At 61.1% G+C, this 7,625-nt stretch overlaps 1 long non-coding RNA gene across 2 annotated transcripts; it reads right to left on the reverse strand.

The window, feature by feature from the left end:
• Positions 1–741: 741 nt before the first annotated feature.
• Positions 742–4,071, reverse strand: LOC123393196. Of its 2 annotated transcripts, XR_006607917.1 has the most exons (5): positions 3,954–4,071; positions 2,589–3,147; positions 2,111–2,208; positions 1,655–1,738; positions 742–1,553 (listed from the first exon to the last, which is right to left on the reverse strand). It is a non-coding gene; the product is annotated as an uncharacterized LOC123393196 (long non-coding RNA). The 2 variants fall into 2 exon arrangements; XR_006607916.1 differs by having other exon boundaries at positions 742–1,738.
• Between the last annotated feature and the right edge of the window lie 3,554 nt (positions 4,072–7,625).

Here is a 7,625-nt window from a genome sequence, read left to right on the forward strand (position 1 = left end):
TGTATTTCTGTCCCCAGAGCGTGTCTCCGAGGACATGACCCCGTCTCTGCTCTCGGTGACGGTGTGGCCGCTGGGCTCTGCCTGCTCTGTCCCCCTGCAGGAAGGCGGTGAACAAGCTGACCTCAGAAGGGTTCCGAGATCAGTGGTCCCGCGCACAGCAGATGCACTGGAAAATCACGTCTGTCATTACCCTACAGCCAAAACGTATGTGCCCCAGCACTGTCCTGGGACATGGCAATTGTGTCCCAAGGGACGGATGTGAGCGGCCATAGAGGAGGGGCTCACTGCTGGCCTAGGGCAGGGATGACTCCGGTGGCATCACTCACTGCTTGTAGCCCCCGTTCTAGAATCCTGCTCGACGTGCAGCCTTGGCAATGACCACCCAGCCGGTGAGCAGGCCGGGAGGTGCCGTGCTGTTCCCTGCCTTGCCCGGCCTCAGGTTGGGGGGTGAGCGCAGAGAGAGGCACAGGGACAGGGCTGTCCCGGGGCGTGGGGACCCACGGTGAGGCCTTTGCCCAGAGTCCCGGCTGCTGGGGGGGCTCTCCTTATCATTGGTGTGGTCTCTTTACGGTCCTGGAACTACACACAGGCATGGACCTTTTGGTTTTGGTTTTGTTTTTTTTTTAAAAAAAAGATTTTATTTATTTGACACAGAGGGAGAGATCACAAGCAGGCAGAGAGGCAGAGAGAGAGGGGGAAGCAGGCTCCCTGCTGAGCAGAGAGCCCGATGCAGGGGTTGATCCCAGGATCCTGGGATCATGACCTGAGCCGAAGGCAGACCTTTAACCCACGGAGCCCCGCAGGCGCCCCAGACATGCACAGTTTTTATCTTCGTCTTTTCTTCCTGTAACGTGTAGCTTTGCAAATCCTCAACATCGTAAAATCACAGCACAGAGGGTTTGGGATCCCTTCTCCACATTCCGCTTTGGTAACTGTTGCCCTCCGCGCGGGCTCGGCGGGGGCAGGAAGGGTCTAGCACAGCTTCGGGACGCTGTCCCCAAGCCCACAGGAGCATGCGGGACACACGGCTCCTCCGACTTCGAGCCAGAGCAGTTTGGACTCAGGAGAAGCAGCCCCACCCCACGCAGGTGCCCTGAGCCCCTGGGGATGTGACTGCAGGGGGCTCTGGGGGGCGGGCTGCGACGGCTGTCAGAGGTCCGCAGAAGACTGCGAAGGCCGACGACGGTGCACATCTCAGCTGGGTTTCACGGCCCGGGGCACTCACAGTGGCATGAGGAGGGAAGCAGCCAGACGTCCTGGGTCCACCTCTGTTTTCCCAACAACCAGATGGCTTTATCATCAGTGCGTCTCTGGGCCTCAGCTTCCCCATCTGCAGAATGGGAATAACCGTGCCTTCCCGTTTAGAGTGCATGAATGTCTTCTGATTTGGTCAGGACCCATGTATGGGGAAGCAGCGTATGGAAAAACGGGGTATGGAGAAGCCTTCTAGAACCGCAGTCTGATTCGGAAGGTCTGAGACCCGGGAGAGGCAAGGATGGGGTGTCCATCGGAGGCCCCGCTGGCCCCAGACCCAGGAAAAGCCACGTTTCCGTCTGAGGTCAAAGGAGGAGAAACCGCGTCTTAATGCAAACGTCGTCCGGCAGGAGAAATTCTCTCTTACTTAGGGGAGGGTCAGCCTTTGTTCTATGCAAACCTTCAGCTGATTGGATGAGGCCCACCTCTGCGTGGAATGACTGTGTGCTTCACTCTGTAGGAACTGCCAGCATCCTGGTGAGTGCTGTGAAGGGAGTAAACCTGGCGATTCACAGACGTGTACCCCCGGGGCGAATAATACATTATATGTTAATAAAAAATTTAAAAATTTAAAAATAATAAGGAGATAGAATTCACATACAACACCAAAAAAAAAAAAAAAAGCCAACATCCACCACCAACCCAGGAAAAGGGCTCGGGATCTCTGGGGAGGGAGGGACCCCCTTTCTTGAAGGCACTAGGGGAATTTCAAGGGGCAGCAAGGCTGACAGCCCCTGACCCAGTCCATACCCCGGGCAGTTCGCTACTAAGGAGACGTTAGTGAGGTGCCCTTAGTCCTGGGCCATCACCGACGAGTCCAAGTTCTAACCCCTGGTGCCGGTGCGTGTGAACTTACTTGAAGAGAGAGTCTTTGCAGATAAGATCAACATGCAGGTCCTGGGATGAGATCCTCCTGGATTTACGGCGGGTCTGGTTCTGGTGACAGGTGTCCTCCTGAGAGAAGGGGGGTGGACTGGAGACACACAGACGGGAAGGCCGTGGAAGGACAGAGGCACGGGTCGGAAGGACGTGTATGCACGCCCGTGCCGCTGGCAACACTGGCGACGGACGAGGCAAGGAAGGAGCCTCCCTCGGAGCCTCCAGGGGAAAGCGGCCCTGCCCACAGCTTGGTTTCAGACGTCTGCCCCCAGACGTCGAGAGAACAAAGGTCGTGGGTTTAGGCCCCCAGTCCGTGGGGCTTGGTTCCGGCAGCTGCGGGACGTCCGTGCGCCCCACTGGGCAGAGCCTGGCCCGCCTCTATCGCGCCCCCGGACGTCCTCTTCCCACCACCGCCTTCGCCCTCTGCCCCATCCCCGTTCCCCAGCCCTACTAACCCCCGGTTCCTGCAGAGATGTTTGGGGAGAACAGTAAGAGACGGTACGCGCGGGATCTGCGGGTGGGTGCCCACGTCGGGGCCTCAGCAGCGTGTCCTCCGATGGAAACAATACGTCGGTTCCCACGCCTTCCAGCCTCGGGCTCTCTGCCCTCCCAGGGCTCTAGGAAAGCCTTCAGGAACTCCTCTAGGTGATTACCCTCCTGACCGGAGCTTCCCGCGGACCGTCTCGCGTGTCGCGTGTCTTCCTCCCCTGCCAGCCACGGCAGGGAAGGCCGCCGCCTTCGGTCTAATGGTCTGTAAACGTCTTCATCCCACCAGAACAGGGGCTCTGCCCTCCTCCGTCTCAGGGGGTTCCCCACAGGGTCACGGGCACTGGGCCTGCCCGCAAGGCTTCTCCGCAGCGCCTCCCGCCTTTCACTCGCAAAACCTCTGACGTTCTCTGGCTCTGCCTTACCATCTACGGTGAGCGGTGAGGGCTTTCAGAGAGAGCCGTCCTGGTCCCGCGGCCTTCCTCCCAGCTGGAGGGTGTGAGTTCAGCACGGCAGCCAGAGCAGGGCCTGAGGGGAAAGTGCCAGAACTCCCAGCGTGGGGCAGCCCAGCCCGACCCCAGCCCCAGCCTCCCTCCCTGCCTGCCGCAGCCCCTAAAGGTCGCAGGTCGAAGGCAATAGCATTTCTTCCAAAAAGAGATTTGTCCGGAAAACAACTAGCATGCGCGTGGAGGACTGGCTGTGCAAGCCCCACCCCCCAGGAGGGCTGCATTTCCAGTCGGGAAGTCGTGAGGTCGTGAGGGTGTGACCCTGATCCCACAGCAGTGGTGTCCTCGTGAGAGGGGACACCAGAGCTCCCAGTCTCTCTCCCCCTCTCTCTCCGTCACACCAGGACACAGCGAGAAGGTGGCCCTCGGCCAGCCAAGACGAGTCCTCTCTAGAAACCCAACCTGCAGGACCCTGATCTCGGACGCCCGGCCTCCAGACCCCGGAGATGGCGCCTTTCTGTTCCTTGAGTCTCTCAGGCCGTGGCCTCTTGTCACTGCAGCCCACAGCTGAGTACGGAGCGATTTAAGGAGCAAGTGACACTGGTGACAGGAAACACCCGTGCCCTCGGTCTTGTGGGCTCGGGGAGATGCAGCCAGAGATGGGCTCAGAGCCTCTGGATAGAGGCGGAAGTTCCCAAGATCAAAGCCAGAGCCGGCCTCGGAGGGGCCACGAGCACACGCTGTCAGCCTCTGCGGGAGCGTCCCACTCCCTCTCTCCCCGCGAGCCGCTCCGGGCCCAGGAGGAGAGCAGCCCTGGGGGACACAGGAAGCTGCTGGGGACACGTGTGGGGCCGGGAGGCGGGAGAAAGCGCGGTCACTGTCTCTTACCAGGGCAGCCCTGTGCCTTCTCCCCCGGGCGCATCCGGCCCTGCTGGTGCGGCTCCTGGAAGGGCTCGGCCGGAGGCAGGAAACGGAACGGGACAGGAGGGGCTGCAGTCTGTGCAGAGACTCAAAGCTACAGGAGGAAGAGAGGACAAGACAGACAGACAGCACAAGTCACACTGTCCTAAGTGTTGGCTCTTTGCGGGGACACCTGCTTGCAGAATCCGCGTCCCACCTGCTCGGGCATCCATCCCCGGGCCGTCCACATGCACACCGGGAACGCAGCCATGGCCGGGGCTGACCCAGACTCGGAAAGCCGTCCAGTCTGCTGTGGGTTCCGTCCTGTCCCCAAAGGGAAATGTCCAAGCCTCCCCAGGTGGGTGCGAGACAAGGTCTTTGCGGATGATGCTGAGTAAGGAGGCGGCTATGGCTCGAGGGGACCTCAATCCGGTCGGACCGTGTCCTCCTAAAAGAGAACCGCGGACACCCAGCCACACGCAGAGGGAAGGCTGTGTCCCCCGCAGAGGCACGGACTGGAAGGATGACCCTGCGGGCCCCGGGACAGTAGGACAGAAGCCACCACAGAAGGGAGCGCGGCCCATGACGCCCGGATGGGGGGCTTCAGGCCTCCAGGCAGCGAGAGGACCCACTTGTGTTGGTTTGAGCCCCCAGCATGCGGCGCTTTCCCCAGTGGCTCCCGAGGTCTACGATGCAGAGGACAGACGCAGAACAAGCTCACGACAGGTTGTAGGTTGTGTCCCCCCGGTCGAGAGCTCAGACCCGTGGGGAGCGGGCGCAGCCTGCGAAGGCCCTGGGTAGGGAGCGGGCTTCCTGTAAGGACCGGTCTGGGGGGGGGACGGTCCCCGAGGCTCCGAGGGAGCAGGTGTGGCCCCCCTCCCTTCTGGGGAGCATCTCCCCCGGCACCTGTGGTGAGGGGCTGACCCCTCAGAGCTGCGAGATGGGGCCTCCGGGTCCCTCCGGGCCGGGTCGGTTTCAGCAGGTATCTGGGTCAGATAATGAGGCCTGTTAAGCCCCGGAATGCCTTATCTAGAGGCTGTGACAAGGCATTGCTGGCACCAAGGGGACCGGCATGAGGAGGTGGGGTACCCCCCCACGCCCCTGCGGCCCCCCCGAGGGGCACGCCCCCCCGCCCCCTGGTGCACAGTCTGAGCACGGCCTCACCAGGGGGCGGCTTCGGTTCCAGGCAGCAGCACGCGGACCAGAGGAAACGGGGCCGGTCTAGAAGAAGAAGAGAAAGACTTTCGGGGGCCCCTGGGCTCGTGATCCAGCCCTACCCCCGGACTCTATTCCCTTCCCTGGGCTGTGTCCCCGTCTGCACACAGGGAGCCCTGCCCCTCACAGCGGCCCTGAACACAGGACTGTGTGCCTCGTCAAGGCTAGTCCTCGCTCCCTCCTTACCAAGCTTAAGGACAAGAGTGACCGTGATTGTCAACTCTAGTCACTCTCCATGTGGGGGACCCACTGGCCGAACGGACTCCGCGCACAGGTCACCTGGGGACAGACAGGCAGGCAGCAGGGGCCACGCCGCACCAGATGGGAGCCGGCCAGTGCTAGGGAGCCGTCCGTCCCCGCTGGGGAAGCAGGCAGGGAAGGCTTGGCCTGCGCTGGGCCCGGGGGACGGGTGGCGGGCCTCAGGGAGTTTAGCCAGTGGCAGGCAGGGCTGGCCCTGCGCCCAGAACCTGCTGACCCTGAAAGGGAAATGACCAGGGCTGTCGCGGGAGAGCGCGGGCCGTGGAGTGGACGGTCACGATAGAGCACAGACAGACGCAGAGCTGTGCAGCAGGAACTGGGTCCAGGGTCCAAGCCAGCCTGAGGTCGGAAGCCAAGGTCAGGTCGCACAATTGGGGCCGGGCCTGGGGGGGCCATCAGGTCAGCGTTGGGCCGACAAGAAGCAAACATCGGTCCAGCTGGTCCCGGGGGAAAAGCAGATTTCTGCCTGGCCTTCCTGCCCTGCCTCCGAGCCGGCCCCATCCCTTTCCCTCTGGGTGTTGGCCTCTCTGTCCGTCGTCTCCATGTGCGTATTCCTCATTCCTGCCTGAGAGACGGTGCCAACGCCAGGGGGGCCTCGTGGCCAAGGCTGCCTCCTCCTGGTCCCCAGCCAGTGCCAAGCATACAGTAATACTTGTTGACTGAGTGGCCTTGGGTCAATCGTCCTGGTCACGAGGGGGTCGTCAGAAGAGAGGTGGCCTTCCCCTACCTCCATTTCCGAGGGCGACTGATTTTCGGATACCCCGACAGCCACGGTCCCCAGAACAGACAGGAGCACTGTGGCGCGCAGGCTCTGCTGTGGCCCTTCGGGCGTCGTCCCCTTCCCTGGGAGACCCCAGAGGGGGAAGCCCCTTCCCGGCGCGTTCCTCACCGGCTTGCTGACTGGGGAGTCCAAGGGCGAACGGAGTCCCTCCCAGCTGGGAAACCAACGCTCAGCGGGGCACCGGCCTTAGAAATAGACTTAAATGTAATCTTACTAGGCATTTTATTTTATTTAAAAAAAAAAAAAAAGATTTTATTTATTTATTTGAAAGCAAGATCACCAGTAGTAGAGAGGCAGGCAGGAGGGGGGGATGGGGGAGGCAGGCTCCCCACCGAGCAGACCCTGAGATCATGACCTGAGCCAAAGGCAGAGGCTCAACCCACTGAGCCACCCAGGCGCCCGTCTTACTATGCATTTTAAATTCTCACGGGGGTGGCAAGTCCCTCCACACTACCTTTCCCTTCCCTCCAACACTTTACAATCCCAGACCCAGAAAAAGCGGCCGGGCTGCCTCCCAGGACAAGGGCAGCTGGAAGCCGGCCGCTCGCCTGCATCTCCCTTGATGCTCCGCTTGCCCAAGCAAGCGGCCGGCTGGTCTGGGGAGGACCTGACTCAGGCTGGCCCCACAAAGCGGCTCCTTCAGGGGAGCAAGGCGACCCCCACCCCCACCCCGGGAAACCGTGGGCGAGCATTTAAGCAGCATAATGGGGCAGAGGTCACCAGACACTCAGCCTCGAGGTGGAGTCCTGGCTTCCCAGGGACTGGAAAGCAGGCGGCTAGCCACCCCTGCGGGGTTTGGTAATGGGTTCTCAAAACTGGGAACTTCCTTCCCGATGACTAAGTCCTTTTCTATTTCCCAAAGGCTTTGCCCAGGCTTTTCCAGGGAAGGGGTGGGGGCTGGGGGGCTGGGGTTCCAATCCCAGCATTTGCGGAGCAAATAACCGAGTGTTTACCAGGCAGGCTTCTGTGGTTTGGGGCTTGTATAAATAAAAGACAGACAGATGAGAAAGTCCAAATGGAAAGACCGGCTTGGAATGTCCCGCGGGCGGGGGGCGGGCCACAGAGGGCAGTGTTCCGTCCCAGAAGGAGAAAGATAGCGCCGTGTTTCCAGCGCGGTTTCCAGGGCTGCTGCCGAACGCATTAGAGAGAAACGGTATTCCCGGCGTCGGCCTCATGTGAGCTTCTCGACAGAGGGTTCCAATAAGTTCCCACAAGCCGGGGGCACCGTGAGGAGAAAGAGATGACAGCCAAGGGCAGGACAAGCAGCCCCCCAGGTTCAGGTCCGCTCAGAATCTCAGAAGGTCACTTTTTGGAAATAGGGTCTTGGCAGATGTGCTGAAGATACGTCTCCAGAATGAGAACACCCCAGATCGGGGCGCGGGGGAGGATGGAATCCACCGCCAGCC

Source organism: Mustela putorius, unplaced genomic scaffold, assembly GCF_011764305.1.
Source record: "Mustela putorius furo isolate JIRA1106 unplaced genomic scaffold, ASM1176430v1.1 tig00000765_pilon_pilon_pilon, whole genome shotgun sequence".
Taxonomy (NCBI): domain Eukaryota; kingdom Metazoa; phylum Chordata; class Mammalia; order Carnivora; family Mustelidae; genus Mustela; species Mustela putorius.